Here is a 17,222-nt window from a genome sequence, read left to right on the forward strand (position 1 = left end):
GTGATAAGTGTAGCCAGTCGACATTCAGCCGAGTGTGAATTGCGTTTAGACCAAAATTATCAGAGCCCGACAACTGGCGTTTAATCACTAATGAGAAATATGGGACACACACATGCTAAGTGCAGGTCTTAAGTTGGAGCATCAGGAAGTACGTACAGCAATCGTAAATATTAACAGCTAGAATGCTAACTCAACAGTATTTACAAGCTTTGTAATTAGTGACCTACTTTCTAAATTCAAGCAAAGTTCATTAATAAACACGATGTTCAATTGGAATTAATTAATTATTCTGAGTCATCTGATTGACAACAACGTTGATGGTTAATATTTTACACCCTCTATTAGGAATACGAATAATGTTGCATAATGAATTATAGGTGGCGCCTCTTCCTTAGAATTATAAAGTAAACTTTTTTTTATAACGGATTTTTTTTTTTTTTTTTTAATAAGGCAAAACATAAGGCTAAGTTCGTTTTAGCACTATAGGTTACGCGTAATACGTTATTTGCACTATTTGGATAGTAGAAGTTCAATCAAATTCAGTATGGTTCATAAAGAATAACAATAGGCGGATAGTTAGTCAGTCAGAATATCAACTAAAATACAGGAAATAATTAATGATAAAACATATTATTCTCAATCAAAATACTCAGAAAATTCATTGTTCAAGCCGAGTGTTACTGTTTTTTGGTGAAGGTCTGAATAATAATTCCTGGGTACGAGGCCCACATCTATCTTTATGTCCTCGCAAATTGGCAGTTTATTTAGGATTGAAATGAAAGAGAACCTTTAAACGTGTTTATTCCCAGAATATAGAAAAATTGGGAGGGAAGCACGTTCCGTGTCTTTCCTTGTCTGTATATGGGTCAGTGGATCGCACTTTTTACATGAACGTTTTTACAGGAAATCATATAAGTAATAAAAGCGCGAGAGTGGCCACAGCAGCCGATAGATAATCAAATACTAATGCTGAATAGTTTCTATTTTTGGCATATGATCTCATGCTAAATCCAAGCTAAAAAAATGGCTACGAAGTTTAATTTCGCTGTCTAACCTAATTTTCATTATCTTTAGTAAAGATTCAATCATCTACTGTGGTTAACCCTTCTTCCGTAATAATATGCCTTAATTGGCAATTGTTGAATTATGTCGGCGCACGACGATCATTTTGAAATATATTATTAGTCGTTGGAGTATTGTTGGCGCACGATTGACTCGTCGTTCAGTACAGTACACAAACCATGTGGAGGTGATTAGCATGGGTATCTTCATGGGAATGATTGATGAATTAATTAGATGAGTGATCAATAAGCTCAGTGACGGCGTACGGGGGAGGAGGGTAAGGCGAAATATTTCCTCCAGCTAATTTCCCCCAATAATGTTAATTGTTTTTGTGGAGTCGACGCAGAGCAGTCGACTAGTATCAATACAAGACAACGCATTTAACAAAATCGTTCTTTTAAAAGATAGGCCTAAGTGTGTGTTTAAATATAGAAATTTAAAAAAAATGGCAATGTTCCCATTAGTTTTTTTTTTATTTGTATCTCTGATCTAATATGAGTAACCTCACCCTCCCCCCTTAAATTTTATCTTTCATAACGTCCCCTTCCCATCATGTCTCAGACGCTGGCGCCACCACAGGGCTAATTTAATGTTCTTCTCCTGGACTCTATATCAGTGCGACGGGGCGCCTTCAGGACCTTCGACAAGCGTACCTCCCTGGTAACAGCCTGTGTAATTATAAATGATGATGATGATGATGATGATGATGATGATGATGATGATGATTTGCTATGATATCCAATTCCGTATACAGTAGTACTGCAACATTATGTATCGGTATTGTGACCCAGGGGTTAGTTTGGAAAGAGAAATTGATAATAAATTACGAAAATGGACGGCGACGACGACGACGACGATGATAGCTTAGAATGTTATAAGTTCCATAAAGTTCGAATTGGACTAATTTGTATTTGATGTTTCTACAAGCAGATATACGCACAATGATAATCCTAATCGAAGCCTATCTAGATCTAATGGAGTCGTTACACTCTAAAAATTTGCAGGTTGGTAAGTACATTGTTTACAATACCAACTAACGATTTCCCGAAACGACCTAATCAAGTCCAAAATGAGTACCAATACATACAGTCATTTTCCTATGCTTGTTTTCATTTCATCTTAAACTCACAGAGAAATCCATGATCGACGTCTGTAGAACTTATTGTATACACAGAATTATATAAGTGTACTTGTGTAAATAAATCGGAACATTTGGGTCATTGTGTCAATTAGATCTAAGTTATCGGTACTTACCTTTGTCTCCATCATGACACTGCTTGTGTTAGGCCCTACCGATGTTTTATTTGCCAGGGAGACAGAAAACCCATGTCAGCTTGTCTTGACCGCGGTGATTATTTTGATATGCAGTTCCTTTACTCCAAATCTACTAGTAAAATTTAGATACAGATCAACATTGATTTGTGACATCAACGTTTGTTTTACATTGTAATGTTTATATGGCTCGATTAAATAAATACTTATAACCTCAATATTTACAATGTTCTTGCTCGTTAAATGAAGTTTATTTTTACATTCTGAAAACATAATGTTTTGTTTGGTGTTCTGTAGACGATTTGGCTCGTCGGAAATGCATAGGCCAAGTATACTTGCTTTTACAATGTCGGAAGATTCTTGAGGTGGCAGAAGAAACCCAAATGAACATAACAGTTAACTTTGTTTTCATAAAACAATATCTGAAAGCAGGTGTTTCAGTTATAAACACCTCAAGTGTTTCAAAGCAATAACAAGAAAGGGTTTTAACGAGCTAAAAGGCAGTTTGCCTCAAATACCCCGCTGGGGGTGGGAGTGGGAAGTAGACACATTATTATCGCCTTGTAAGAGTAAATCCGGTAGAGGAACGATGGGATGGGTCATAAGATAAAAATAAAAAGTAAGTTTACGAAATATTATGCCATGCTAAGTAGACCTGTCCTCAAATGGCAACACAGAAAGCTGCTAGACATTCTTTATCTGTGATACGACCTGTCCTAGTACACTAATAAAAGGTCTACAATCTGGCAAGAAGTGAATTACCGGTACCAACACAGTAGACATACGCCTATTTGTCAAAGAGTTCAGGGCAGTGGCTGTGGACTAGACATTAAGAGACTATTCGCTAATGATGAACCGGAAATTTACGCCATTAATCTTGCAAATAGCAAATGAATTCCTAGTTTTCTACGAAAGCTAAACGAGTGATAGTGCATTAGAAAAAAAATCTAATATTTAGGAGGGTTGGTAGAATCTAAATTATGAGTGTCTGTCATTAATAAGTAGGAGTGTTTTTATTATAGTGGATGCAAAAATTACAAGGTAAAACAGTACAAGTAACTATTCCATTGTAAAGAAATGTGACTTAAATGTTCGAAATCACGACTATAACGCTTGGTGCGGAACCTTACTAAGTCGAATTATCAAGTAAAATAAATCATGATAATTTAAAAGAAAAAAGTAGATATTAATCCGGATCCAATCAAGGTAAAAATTTTGACATTGTTGTAACGCAAGTTACAACAATGATTGGTTGTTTTATTAGAAAATTTAGTTCGAATGAGGAGACAATGATGATTGTGCTCTTTGGCGGAATGTGGAATAGTTGGTTTCCAATTTCCAATTTTGATGGTTTTTTTTTTTGTTCGCTAACCTTGCATTTTAACTCCCTGTTTTGGGGTTATTCTGGGCGGTGTTACATCTGTTAGTAACACTGTGCCTCCGGCTACACTTGTGTGCCTATTATCGCCAAAACAATTCTTTCATCTTTCTTTTGAAACGTTTTACCTTATGGACACAAAAATATTATTTAATTCGAATGAGGAAACAAGGATGTTTGAAGAAAACTGTCTTGTGCTCAGTATGCTAATAACATTTGTCGCTATCATGCATGAGGGTCTGGGGTACCATTCTGCAAGCAAGTTTGCCAGGCCGGTAGTCTGATTACCTCGTTACCATATCATTTAAATTCATTAAATGGGTTGAGTACGATATCTCCTTTCCATGACTTTAGTCTCTGCAGCTGAGTGGAAAAGGCTTGCACACGGGGATAGGTCTAGTGGGGGTGGGGTAGTCGGTGAGATGTTTTCTCTCAAATGCTTAAACCATAAATTACCTTCCGGGGGATATCGCCTCCTAGACCCCTCTGAAAAACTCTGATCAAAACATGACCAGGCCTGCGTATGTTCTCATCGGGAAAATCTCTCCCCACCGGGGACACCGTTTCCTCCGTCGGCAAATCTTGGCGCCACCACTGCTTGCGCAGGATCGTCTGGATATTCTGGCTATGTGTAATACCTTCCCCAGCTAAGAATCGAATAATATCGGTTAGGTCTGTAGCCCGGTCTATAGACAACAAATAGGCCTACTCCTAGTAAATACAAATGGTCGGTCAGTAATCAAGATCAGTAATGTAGTGTAACGAGTTGGATTTATATAGCGCATCATTGGCCTACCAATTCGTGGCGGGACCAGTGGAATAAGGGGGAATTCCTCCCGTCTAACAACTAGCATGTAATTACTAGGCCTACCAGTCGCCTGGCCCTCGTGTCTTGCCAGAAACTGCGATTTATTCAGGGAGTCTGACAGAGTATAACAGCCTCTTGGTTCTGACCCCTCCCCCCCCCCTCCACTCCAACACCCCTGATTTTTCGACACTTTGTTGCTAATGACTCTGGACTATTACATAAATCAAAACGATGAAGCTATTATCACACCATTTAATTGTCAACATTGACGTATTTACCAACTTGTAATCATATAAGGATGAATACTAGAAGTTGAATATTTGTATGCAGATTTATTGCTGCTGTTCGCATTGTTTAATGTTATATTTATCGTTTCTCTATTGTTCATTCGTTAATTATGGGACGCATACTATTTAATATTTGTTTATATACACAAATGTCTGAAAATATAAACGAATGACTGTCTTATCGATTAATTAATTAAATCTATAGCTCATCTACTGTGACAATGATGACGCAAATACATCAAGGAGGGATATGTTCACCTATGAATGCGTTCCAGTGGGATTCGAAGAACGTCAAAAGAATCGGATATTGCAAACCACATGACTAGACATTAAGTTCACAGACTAAGATCGGGGATAAGGTATCTGAAATCAGTTAGCAAATTTTATTACCACCAGCAACCAAACGGTACATGTTGTATGTGTAATGTATACTATATATACTCGAACCTGCAACCTCTCGCTATCAAGGCGAGTACCACACAATAAGACCACAGATCTAACCCCTAGACACTTTCTTTCATATAACTGATATAATATATAAACACACACACACATTTATATAATTATATGTATATATACATTATATATATATATATATATATATATAATCATTATAATCATGCATGATTGTTATTCTGCAGTCTCATTAGATAATAGCACCTGTCGATTGAGGAAGTACCTCATGAAACAGTCTGTAGTGCAATGAAATGTTGAATTTGTAACCAAGCGTCATCTTGTTTTTTTTTATATACTGCTCTACCCATGCACTGGTTGTAAATGATCTGGTTTCAACCTACACTACATATATATATATATATATATATATATAAAAAAAAAATATCTCAATTTTTTGTGAAACAGTGCTCAATCCCACTGAAAAATCTATCTCTTATACACATCTAGATGTGTATAAGAGACAGATTATGCACTTGTCAATTGTAGTCCAAACTTCCATGGAAACTGCTAAGTGATACGCACGCGTAGTGCTTCCATCAAGGAACCTCATCTCCTTGGCCTAGCTCTCACGTTGCTTCTCCGAATTATTATTATTATTATTATTATTATTATTATTATTATTATTATTATTATTATTACTATTATTATTATTATGATTATTATTATTATTATTATAGTATTATTATTATTATTATTATTATTATTATATTATTATTATTTACCTATATAATAAAGTTAATAATAATAGTAATAATAATAATAAAATAATAAATATTAATAACAGTTTTAGCCTTGACATCGTAAAGTATTGTCCCTTCCCATCAACAGGTGGTATTTAGAAATTGTCAGAGAATAAATCCACAAACTTGACCTAGTTTTGTATACAGAGGCTTATTACACTCATCATCATGCCCCTTTTAATTATCAACATCTGACACACATTCAATCATTAATTCATTCTCTTTTTTTAGATACCCATTTTAAGTATTGGAAATTCTACCTATGAGTACTAGTTTTATGTATATTTCATAATTTTTATTCCTAATTTCAATTGTGAGTTGGGGAACTGGTTTCTTTGTGTTAATGGCGTAGGTGGATTGGGATTTTTTTCAGTGGCTTTCTTGGCGGTGGTGATAGTTCAGCTTTGGGGTAAAGTTCCAATGATATAACTCAATTAAAATGCTTGATGTCGTGTGTTTGAGGGTGTGTGTGTGCATGCTGACTTGGTGTAGACACTGAGGAAACGACCAGTCCTCAATACTTGAAGCGGTATATTGGAGTTAGCCGGATCCTGAATGTACTGCAATACCAGGCCAACCCTGGCCGGGACAGAGAAGGCTCCTATTCCGTAGCCTCATTTTAAAAAAGGTGATCCAAAACAGAACAAAATATAAGCAACAAAGGAATAAAATAATAACTGAAGCTACTCAACAAAGGGTTTCAGATACTAAGCTGACAAGAGCAGACATTAAAAATGTTCTTAGCCAAGATGCCGAGAATTAATGCCGTAATACCAGTACCAATTTTATTAACATTAAACAACAGTACGTTAGAATATTGGTGTTGGAAATGCTTCTGTACTCCATATCGTAATTGACGAGTACAGTCCTAACTCAAAGTTGTGTAATTTATTGGAGGGATATTGGATATTGCTCTGTTTTTTAGCAAGGATTACTTACATTTATAAAACCGAAACTTAACCTTCGCTCATCAAACAAGTCACTAGGCCTACTGACAAACGAAGACCTAAACGCACATAGGGAGATTTTGCAGATGCCGCATCAAAACTCAGTTCGATATTCTACCAGCATTTGGTTCATTTAGAGATCGTAAACAAACTCACCCGATGAAGCTGTGCTCCTGATTGTATCATCGAATCTTTATATTTCGTTTTTTTAATGGTTTAATAGGATAAGATAGTTAGATCAGGGAGCAATCACATTGAGCATTTGAGCAGTTTTCAGCGTCACTTGAGCTTTTATGAGTTATGAACTGGCGGATTAGTTGAGAGTTTGCATTGAGGTAGGCCTGTTACCTCAATAGCATTCAGCATCTTTATGTAATATATGTAAAATATACAAATGTTAATAGTTGTTATTTCGATTCTGTTTTTAAGATACATTTTCCTCTGTAGAGGATGGGTTGGTCTTGAATACTGTAATATCAGGTCAATCCGTGGCCACGAGAGAGCAAGCTCCTATTCCAGAGCGTGAGTTAAAAAATTGGTTTAATATTCGAAGCTAATCAATGAGTAGCATTTCAGATATTAAGCTGAAAAAACAGATATTATACACTTGATCTTAGCCAAAAGGCCGAGAAGCGATACCGTAACACGAATTTCAATGCTATTTAAAGATGTATTGTCCCATGCTAAATACAAAAAAAAATGATGAAGGAACCTCATTTCACCATTTTTGTAAGTTTTTATTGGCATACTATTTGAGTTATCTACCAGCGTTTAGTTCGTTCAAAACATCGCCAAAACCTCACCCGAGGAGCTTGCTCACAATCGGTTTTCATATCGATTCTTTATATTTTGGTGCTTTTTTAAAAAATAATTTAATAAGATAAAGATAGTTTATATTTTAAGGTATTGCCAGGTACATTGAGCAGTTTCCAGCATCACAAGAGATTTTGTGAGTTATGAACTAACGGGTTGGTTAAGAGTTTTCTAGAAGTGTACCAGTTACTACCATTAATCTCAATCGCTTTAAGCAATTATACGGATGTTAACGGTTGCTATTTCAATTCAGTATTTTTCGAGAATATATTTTTCTCTGTAGAGGATGGTCCTGAATATTGGTGTTGGAATGTTCATTAGGCCTAATTCTTATCTTAAAATACGTGTATTTAAATAATATGTTAAAAAAACTTATGTAATAGAATATTTTAAAGACAAACACAAAGTTGTGTAATTTATTGGAGGGACATATTTTCAGATGGTAGTTGATAATTCCGAAGGGAAAGCGACATATAATTCTACCTTTACTCAACATCCCCTCCTGACTTCATACAATTAATTTATGTGAAGTTTTCAAATGTTTCTTGGGCAGTGAATTCAGGTAGCAGATGCGCGTAGCACACATGTAAGGTAAAAAATGTGAATCGACTCGAATTCTGTAGATATATTTTATTTATTTTTTTATTTTTTGTACTTGAATAAAACAGGATAGCTACCGTATAGATAGCAGCATCACCAGCGTTTTTGTGATTTACGAATTGGCGGATTAAGTTCCTCGGGGCATTTTTCCTGTTACATATGTTGCAATATACATGTAAACTATATAGATATCAATTGTTGTTATTTCGATTCTGTTTTTCCAAAGACATATTTTCCTCTGTAGAGGATGGGCTGGTCCTGAATGTACTTCAATACCAGGTCAACCCGTGGCCAGGACGGAGCAAGCTCCTGTTCCATAGCCTAAGTTAAAAAATCAGTTAATATTCGAAGCTACTCAATGAGCAGCGTTTCAGATATTAAGCTGAAAAGAACAGATATTACACATGATCTTAGCCAAAAGGCCGAGAAGCGATGCCGTAACACGAATTTCAATGCTTTTAATATAAAAGAACTGCATGCTATAATATTGGTGTTGGAAATGCTCACTACTTATTATCGTAAAAGACGTGTATTTAAATAACATGCTAAAACATAATGAAATAGAATATTTAAATAGTTAACCCAAAGTTGTGTAATTTGTTGGAGGGACACGTTTTCAGATGATAGTTGATACCTCTACCTTTCCTCAACATCCTCTAACGATTTTTTTTTAAAATAAATAATTCATGTTATATTTTGACATAACCACTTAGCAAAATTCAGGTAGCAGACGTGCGTAGGACAGGTAATAAGATAATTCGAATCGACTCGATTCTTGAAGAAACTACCATTTCACAATTATTGTAGGGTCTTATTGGCTTTCTATTTCGCAGAAAATTGTTTCAGGATTTTACAACGGTTAAAATGTTTTAAAATGGATATTGCTCTGCTTATTTGCAAGAATTACTTGCACCGTATAAGCCAAAACGTAACCTTCGCTTGTCATACAAGTCACTATTGAGGGAATGAAGACCTAAGCGCACAATGGGAGATTTTGCAGATTCCGCACCAAAACTCCAATCGGTCTTTCAGCGTTTGGTTTGTTCAAGAGATCGCAAAAAACTCACCCGATGGAGCCCTGCTCACAATTGTTTGTCTTATTGAATCTTTATGTTTTCTTTCTTTAATGATTTAATAGGATAAGATAGTTATATTTCAGGGTATTTTCAGGTATAATTACTGCCTGAATCTCAATCGCATTTCGCAGTTTCCAGCATCTAGAGATTTTGTGAGTTATGAACTAGCGGGTTTAGTGTTTTCTAGATGTACAGCACTGGACTACCCTCTCAATCGCTTTGAGCAATATACACGTAAACTATATTATGATCTTAATAGTTGTTATTTTGATTCTGCTTTTTTAAAAGATAGGCCAATATATTTTTTAAAGATATATTTCAATCTGTATACGAGAGTGTATACGTAAAGTATAGAGGCCTAGTTGTTAATGGTTGCTATTTCGATTTTGTTTTTTAAAGATATATTTTCCTCTGTAGAGGATGGGCTGATCCTGAATGTACTGCAATACCAGGTCAACCCGTGGCCAGGACGGAGCAAGCTCCTACTCCATAGCCTAGATTCAAAAATCAGTTTAATATTCAAAGCTACTCAATAAGAAACGTTTCAGATATTAAGCTGAAAAGAACAGATATTACACATGATCTTAGCCAAAAGGCCGAGAAGCGATGCCGCAACACCAATAACTATGCTTTTAATATAAAAGAACAGCACGCTAGAATATTGGTGTTGGAAATGCTCATTAGGCCTAATTCTTATCGTAAAATACGTGTATTTAAATAATATGTTAAAAAAAACTTATGTTATTTATCGGAGGGACATATTTTCAGATGATAGTTGATAATTCCGAAGGGAAAGCGACATATACTTCTACCTTTACTTAACATCCCCTCCTGACTTCATACAATTAATTTATGTGAAGTTTTCAAATGTTTCTTGGGCAGTGAATTCAGGTAGCAGATGCGCGTAGGACACATGTAAGGTTAAAAATGTGAATTGACTCGAATCTCGTACGAAATTATCGAGGCACATGGCCTGCTTACAATTTAGTTGTATCACCGATTCTGTAGATATATTTTATTCATTTTTTTATTTTTTGTACTTGAATAAAACAGAAAGGTCCACTGATTAATCTCAGATAAGAAAGCATAATACATACCCCAAGTATTGAAATACACGCCATCGTGTTGGGATTTAATATTTCGACATTAATTATGTCATCAGGAATGAAAAATTATCCATATTAGCAAGCTTATATGCACTAGTACCAAAAGTGTGTAACTTGTGAATCCCGAAACCCTTTCCTGATGATGACATAATTAATGTCGAAATATTGAATCCCAACACGATGACGTGTATTTCAATACTTGGAGTATGTATTATACTTTCCAATCAAAACATTACCTCTAGTAGGTGACATAGCAGTGATTTAAACAAGAGATCAAAGTATTCTTACTCTAATGATCAAAGATACCTACAAAAACAAAGAAAGCTCTTTTGAAGCTCTGAGCCCATTGTTAAGCAAAGGGTGTAGTCTACGTATAGCGAACGCTTCTTTAAACAATAGGATAGACCAGTTTCGGGAGCTGTCAATAATGTTAGTACTAGAAAATATTAAACCTAATTTATTACTTACATTACAGACGACATGATCATTTTCAAGTATACCCTGTAATCCTAAAACAAATTGGAATGCCTCACAGTTTTTAACATAATCAAATATAACACTATCAGATCGTGAAGAATGTTCTTTAAGTCTAGTTATTAAGCACCTATCTGTCTTACCAATATAATCACTATTGCAGCCTGGACATTTAAAACTGTCTCTTATACACATCTAGATGTGTATAAGAGACAGACTTCAGAGGGTCTCCATTGAAACTTGCAACTCTTAATGGGGGTAACTTTCTTAATCAAGCTATCATCAGTAGGCCTATGTATACATTTAGGTTCATTTAATTTCTTAAGTGCATTATTAACAACTTTTAAAAGGTACCCATTCTAAGATATAAACTTCCTGATGTTACAAGCTCTGTTTGAAGTTTATCAGGAGTACACAATCTGTGGGCTCTAGAAACTAAACTACAGGAGATCTTATGGTTCCATGGAGCAAATCTATCATAATGGACATATTGACCTGTATGTGCATTTTTACGATATATACTCATGCTTCCTACACTGTTGTTAAATTGTAAATCCAGACAGTGTACTGTGTCACTGTTTTCTAATGATTCAAAAGTAAAATTTATGAATAAAACAGGATAGCTACCGTATAGATAGCAGCATCACCACCACCACCAGCATTTTTGTGATTTACGAATTTGCGGATTAAGTTCCTCGGGGCATTTTTCCAGTTACCTATTACTTACCCTTAATCCCAGTCGCTTTGAGCAATATACATGTAAATTATATAGATATCAATTGTTGTTATTTCGATTCTGTTTTTTCAAAGACATATTTTCCTCTGTAGAGGATGGGCTGGTCCTGAATGCGCTGCAATACCAGGTCAACCCGTGGCCAAGAAGGAGCAAGCCCTTGTTCCATAGCCTAAGTTAAAAAATCAGTTTAATATTCGAAGCTACTCAATGAGCAGCGTTTCAGATATTAAGCTGAAAAGAACAGATATTACACATGATCTTAGCCAAAAGGACGAAAAGCGACGCCGTAACACGAATTTTAATGCTTTTAATATAAAAGAACCGCATGCTATAATATTGGTGTTGGAAATGCTCACTACTGATTATCGTAAAAGACGTGTATTTAAATAACATGCTAAAACATAATGAAATAGAATATTTAAATACTTAACCCAAAGTTGTGTAATTTGTTGGAGGGACACGTTTTCAGATGATAGTTGATACCTCTACTTTTCTTCAACATCCTCTAACGATTTTTTTTTTTAAATAAATAATTCATGTTATATTTTGACATAACCACTTAGCAAAATTCAGGTAGCAGACGTGCGTAGGACAGGTAATAAGATAATTCGAATCGACTCGATTCTTGAAGAAACTAACATTTCACAATTTTGGTAGGGTCTTATTGGCTTTCTATTTCGCAGAAAATTATTTCAGGATTTTACAACGGTTAATAAATGTTTAAAAATGGATATTGCTCTGCTTATTTCAAAGAATTACTTGCACCGTATAAGCCAAAACGTAACCTTCGCTCGTCATACAAGTCACCGTATTGAGGGAATGAAGACCTAAGCGCACAAGGGGAGATTTTGCAGATTCCGCAACAAAACTCCATTCGGTCTTCCAGCGTTTGGTTTGTTCAAGAGATCGCAAAAAACTCACCCGATGGAGCCCTGCTCACAATTGTTTGTCTTATTGAATCTTTATTATTTATTTTTCTTTCTTTAATGATTTAATAAAATAAGATAGTTGTATTTTAGGGTATTTTCAGGTATAATAATTACTGCCTGAATCTCAATCGCATTTCGCAGTTTCCAGCATCTAGAGATTTTGTGAGTTATGAACTAGCGGGTTTAGTGTTTTCTAGATGTACAGCACTGGACTACCCTCTCAATCGCTTTGAGCAATATACACGTAAACTATATTATGATGTTAATGGTTGCTATTTTGATTCTGCTTTTTTAAAAGATAGGCCAATATATTTTTTAAAGACATATTTTACTCTGTATACGAGAGTGTATACGTAAAGTATGTAGGCCAAGATGTTAGTGGTTGCTATTTCGATTCTGTTTTTTAAAGATATATTTTCCTATGTAGAGGATGGGCTGATCCTGAATGTACTGCAATACCAGGTCAACCCGTGGCCAGGACGGAGCAAGCTCCTATTCCATAGCCTGAGTTCAAAAATCAGTTTAATATTCAAAGCTACTCAATGAGCAGCGTTTCAGATATTAAGCTGAAAAGAACAGATATTACACATGATCTTAGCCAAAAGGCCGAGAAGCGATGCCGCAACACCAATAACCATGCATTTAATATAAAAGAACAGCACGCTAGAATATTGGTGTTGGAAATGCTCATTAGGCCTAATTCTCATCGTAAAATACGTGTATTTAAATAATATGATAAAAAAAACTTATGTAATAGAATATTTTAAAGACTGGCACAAAGTTGTGTAATTTATTGGAGGGACATATTTTCAGATGATAGTTGATAATTCCGAAGGGCTCAACATCCCCCCCCCCACCCCGCCGACTTCATATAATTATTTTATGTGTAGTTTTCAAATGTTTCTTGGGCAGTGAATTCAGGTATCAGATGCGAGTAGGACACAATGTAAGGTTAAAATGTGAATCGACTCGAATCTCGTACGAAATTATCGAGGCAAATGGCCTGCAATTAGTTGTATCACCAATTCTGTAAATATATTTTATTTATTTATTTCTTGGGTATTTTTCCAGTTACGGTACCTATTACTACCCTTAATCCCAGTAGCTTTGAGCAATTGTAAACTATATAGATATTAATTGTGGTTATTTCGATTCTGTTTTTTTTAAAGACATATTTTCCTCTGTAGAGGATGTGGGCTGCTCCTGAATGTACTGCAATACCAGGTCAACCCGTGGTCAGGACGGAGCAAGCTCCTGTTCCATAGCCTAAGTTCAAAAATCAGTTTAATACTCGAAGCTACTCAATGAGCAGCGTTTCAGATATTAAGCTGAAAAGAACAGATATTACACATGATCTTAGCCAAAAGGCCGAGAAGCGATGCCGTAATACGAATTTCAATGCCATTAATATAAAAGAACTGCATGCTATAATATTGGTGTTGGAAATGCTCACTACTTATTATCGTAACAGACGTGTATTTAAATAACATGCTAAAACATAATGAAATAGAATATTTAAAGACTTAACCCAAAGTTGTGTAATTTGTTGGAGGGACACGTTTTCAGATGATAGTTGATACCTCTACCATTCCTCAACATCCTCTAACGATTTATTTTTTTTTAAATAAATAATTCATGTTATATTTTGACATTTTTAACCACTTAGCAAAATTCAGGTAGCAGACGTGCGTAGGACAGGTAAAGATAATTCGAATCGACTCGATTCTTGAAGGAACTACCATTTCATAATTTTTGTAAGGTGTTATTAGCTTTCTATTTCGCAGAAAATTGTTTCAGGATTTTACAACGGTTAATAAATGTTTTAAAATGGATATTGCTCTGCTTATTTCAAGAATTACTTGCACCGTATAAGCCAAAACGTAACCTTCGCTTGTCATACAAGTCACTATTGAGAGGGAATGAAGACCAAGCGCACAATGGGAGATTTTGCAGATTCCGCACGAAAAAACTCCATTCGGTCTTCTACCGTTTGGTTTGTTCAAGAGATCGCAAAAAACTCACCCGATGGAACCCTGCTCACAAATTTTTGTCTTATTGAATCTTCATGTTTTCTTTCTTTAATGATTTAATAAAATAAGATAGTTGTATTTTAGGGTAATTTCAGGTATAATAATTACTGCCTGAATCTCAATCGCATTTCGCAGTTTCCAGCATCTAGAGATTTTGTGAGTTATGAACTAGCGGGTTTAGTGTTTTCTAGATGTACAGCACTGGACTACCCTCTCAATCGCTTTGAGCAATATACACGTAAACTATATTATGATGTTGATGGTTGCTATTTTGATTCTGCTTTTTTAAAAGATAGGCCAACATATTTTTTAAAGACATATTTTACTCTGTATACGAGAGTGTATACGTAAAATTTATAGGCCAATATGTTAGTGGTTGCTATTTAGATTCTGTTTTTTAAAGATATATTTTCCTCTGTAGAGGATGTGGGCTGCTCCTGAATGTACTGCAATACCAGGTCAACCCGTGGCCAGGACGGAGCAAGCTCGTGTTCCATAACCTAAGTTCAAAAATCAGTTTAATACTCGAAGCTACTCAATGAGCAGCGTTTCAGATATTAAGCTGAAAAGAACAGATATTACACATGATCTTAGCCAAAAGGCCGAGAAGCGATGCCGCACACACCAATAACCATGCATTTAATATAAAAGAACAGCACGCTAGAATATTGGTGTTGGAAATGCTCATTAGGCCTAATTCTTATCGTAACGTGTATTTAAATAATATGTTAAAAAAAACTTATGTAATAGAATGTTTTAAAGACTAACATAAAGTTGTGTAATTTATTGGAGGGACATATTTTCAGATGATAGTTGATAATTCCGAAGGGAAAGCGACATATAATTCTACCTTTACTCAACATCCCCCACCCCCGACTTCATATAATTATTTTATGTGTAGTTTTCAAATGTTTCTTGGGCAGTGAATTCAGGTATCAGATGCGAGTAGGACACAATGTAAGGTTAAAATGTGAATCGACTCGAATCTCGTACGAAATTATCGAGGCACATGGCCTGCAATTAGTTGTATCACCAATTCTGTAAATATATTTTATTTATTTCTTGGGTTTTTTTCCAGTTACCTATTACAATATACATGTAAGCTATATAGATATTAATTGTTGTTATTTCGATTCTGTTTTTTTAAAGACATATTTTCCTCTGTAGAGGATGCGGGCTGGTCCTGAATGTACTGCAATACCAGGTCAACCCGTGGCCAGGACGGAGCAAGCTCGTGTTCCATAACCTAAGTTCAAAATTCAGTTTAATACTCGAAGCTACTCAATGAGCAGCGTTTCAGATATTAAGCTGAAAAGAACAGATATTACACATGATCTTAGCCAAAAGGCCGAGAAGCGATGACGTAACATGAATTTCAATGCCATTAATATAAAAGAACTGCATGCTATAATATTGGTGTTGGAAATGCTCACTACCGTACTTATTATCGTAAAAGACGTGTATTTAAATAACATGCTAAAACATAATGAAATAGAATATTAAAAGACTTAACCCAAAGTTGTGTAATTTGTTGGAGGGACACGTTTTCACATGATAGTTGATACCTCTACCATTCCTCAACATCCTCTAACGATTTTTTTTTTTTAAATAAATAATTCATGTTATATTTTGACATTTTTAACCACTTAGGAAAATTCAGGTAGCAGACGTGCGTAGGACAGGTAAAGATAATTCGAATCGACTCGATTCTTGAAGGAACTACCATTTCATAAGTTTTGTAAGGTGTTATTAGCTTTCTATTTCGCAGAAAATTGCTTCAGGATTTTACAACGGTTAATAAATGTTTTAAAATGGATATTGCTCTGCTTATTTGCAAGAATTACTTGCACCGTATAAGCCAAAACGTAACCTTCGCTTGTCATACAAGTCACTATTGAGGGAATGAAGACTTAAGCGCGCAATGGGAGATTTTGCAGATTCCGCACCAAAACTCATTCGGTCTTCTACCGTTTGGTTTGTTCAAGAGATCGCAAAAAACTCACCCGATGGAACCCTGCTCACAATTGTTTGTCTTATTGAATCTTTATGTTTTCTTTCTTTAATGATTTAATAGGATGAGATTGTTGTATTTTAGGGTATTTTCAGGTATATAATTACTGCCTGAATCTCAATCGCATTTCGCAGTTTCCAGCATCTAGAGATTTTGTGAGTTATGAACTAGCTGGTTTAGTGTTTTCTAGATGTACAGCACTGGACTACCCTCTCAATCGCTTTGAGCAATATACACGTAAACTATATTATGATGTTAATGGTTGTTATTTCGATTCTGCTTTTTTAAAAGATAGGCCTATATATTTTTTAAAGAAATATTTTACTCTGTATACGTGAAGTATATAGGCCAAGATGTTAGTGGTTGCTATTTACCCGTAAGAAAATAATGTATAGAATTTCTAAAGAAACCATTCTATAAAATTTCTACAGCTTTTCTATAGGCTAATTCTATATGATTTTCTAAACCAGCTTTATAGAGTTTTAATAGATTTTCTA

The 17,222-nt window shown here is 35.2% G+C and overlaps 8 non-coding genes and 1 pseudogene across 8 annotated transcripts; all 9 read right to left on the minus strand.

Moving 5' to 3' along the window:
* Nucleotides 1-6,538: 6,538 nt before the first annotated feature.
* Nucleotides 6,539-6,767, minus strand: LOC117121476 (annotated as a pseudogene).
* A 628-nt stretch (nucleotides 6,768-7,395) lies between these two features.
* On the minus strand, nucleotides 7,396-7,587 carry LOC117121473. Its single transcript, XR_004447567.1, has one exon. It is a non-coding gene; the product is annotated as a U2 spliceosomal RNA (small nuclear RNA).
* A 1,018-nt stretch (nucleotides 7,588-8,605) lies between these two features.
* On the minus strand, nucleotides 8,606-8,797 carry LOC117121467. Its single transcript, XR_004447561.1, has one exon. It is a non-coding gene; the product is annotated as a U2 spliceosomal RNA (small nuclear RNA).
* A 1,057-nt stretch (nucleotides 8,798-9,854) lies between these two features.
* Nucleotides 9,855-10,047, minus strand: LOC117121478. The gene has a single exon (XR_004447570.1). It is a non-coding gene; the product is annotated as a U2 spliceosomal RNA (small nuclear RNA).
* Nucleotides 10,048-11,845: 1,798 nt separating this feature from the next.
* Nucleotides 11,846-12,038, minus strand: LOC117121470. The gene has a single exon (XR_004447564.1). It is a non-coding gene; the product is annotated as a U2 spliceosomal RNA (small nuclear RNA).
* A 1,071-nt stretch (nucleotides 12,039-13,109) lies between these two features.
* Nucleotides 13,110-13,302, minus strand: LOC117121464. The gene has a single exon (XR_004447558.1). It is a non-coding gene; the product is annotated as a U2 spliceosomal RNA (small nuclear RNA).
* A 569-nt stretch (nucleotides 13,303-13,871) lies between these two features.
* LOC117121479 lies at nucleotides 13,872-14,064 on the minus strand. Its single transcript, XR_004447571.1, has one exon. It is a non-coding gene; the product is annotated as a U2 spliceosomal RNA (small nuclear RNA).
* Nucleotides 14,065-15,135: 1,071 nt separating this feature from the next.
* LOC117121466 lies at nucleotides 15,136-15,328 on the minus strand. Its single transcript, XR_004447560.1, has one exon. It is a non-coding gene; the product is annotated as a U2 spliceosomal RNA (small nuclear RNA).
* A 553-nt stretch (nucleotides 15,329-15,881) lies between these two features.
* LOC117121468 lies at nucleotides 15,882-16,074 on the minus strand. The gene has a single exon (XR_004447562.1). It is a non-coding gene; the product is annotated as a U2 spliceosomal RNA (small nuclear RNA).
* Nucleotides 16,075-17,222: the final 1,148 nt, after the last annotated feature.

This window comes from Anneissia japonica, unplaced genomic scaffold (assembly GCF_011630105.1).
Source record: "Anneissia japonica isolate Jap-2015-1 unplaced genomic scaffold, ASM1163010v1 scaffold41793_len627382_cov181, whole genome shotgun sequence".
NCBI lineage: Eukaryota > Metazoa > Echinodermata > Crinoidea > Comatulida > Comatulidae > Anneissia > Anneissia japonica.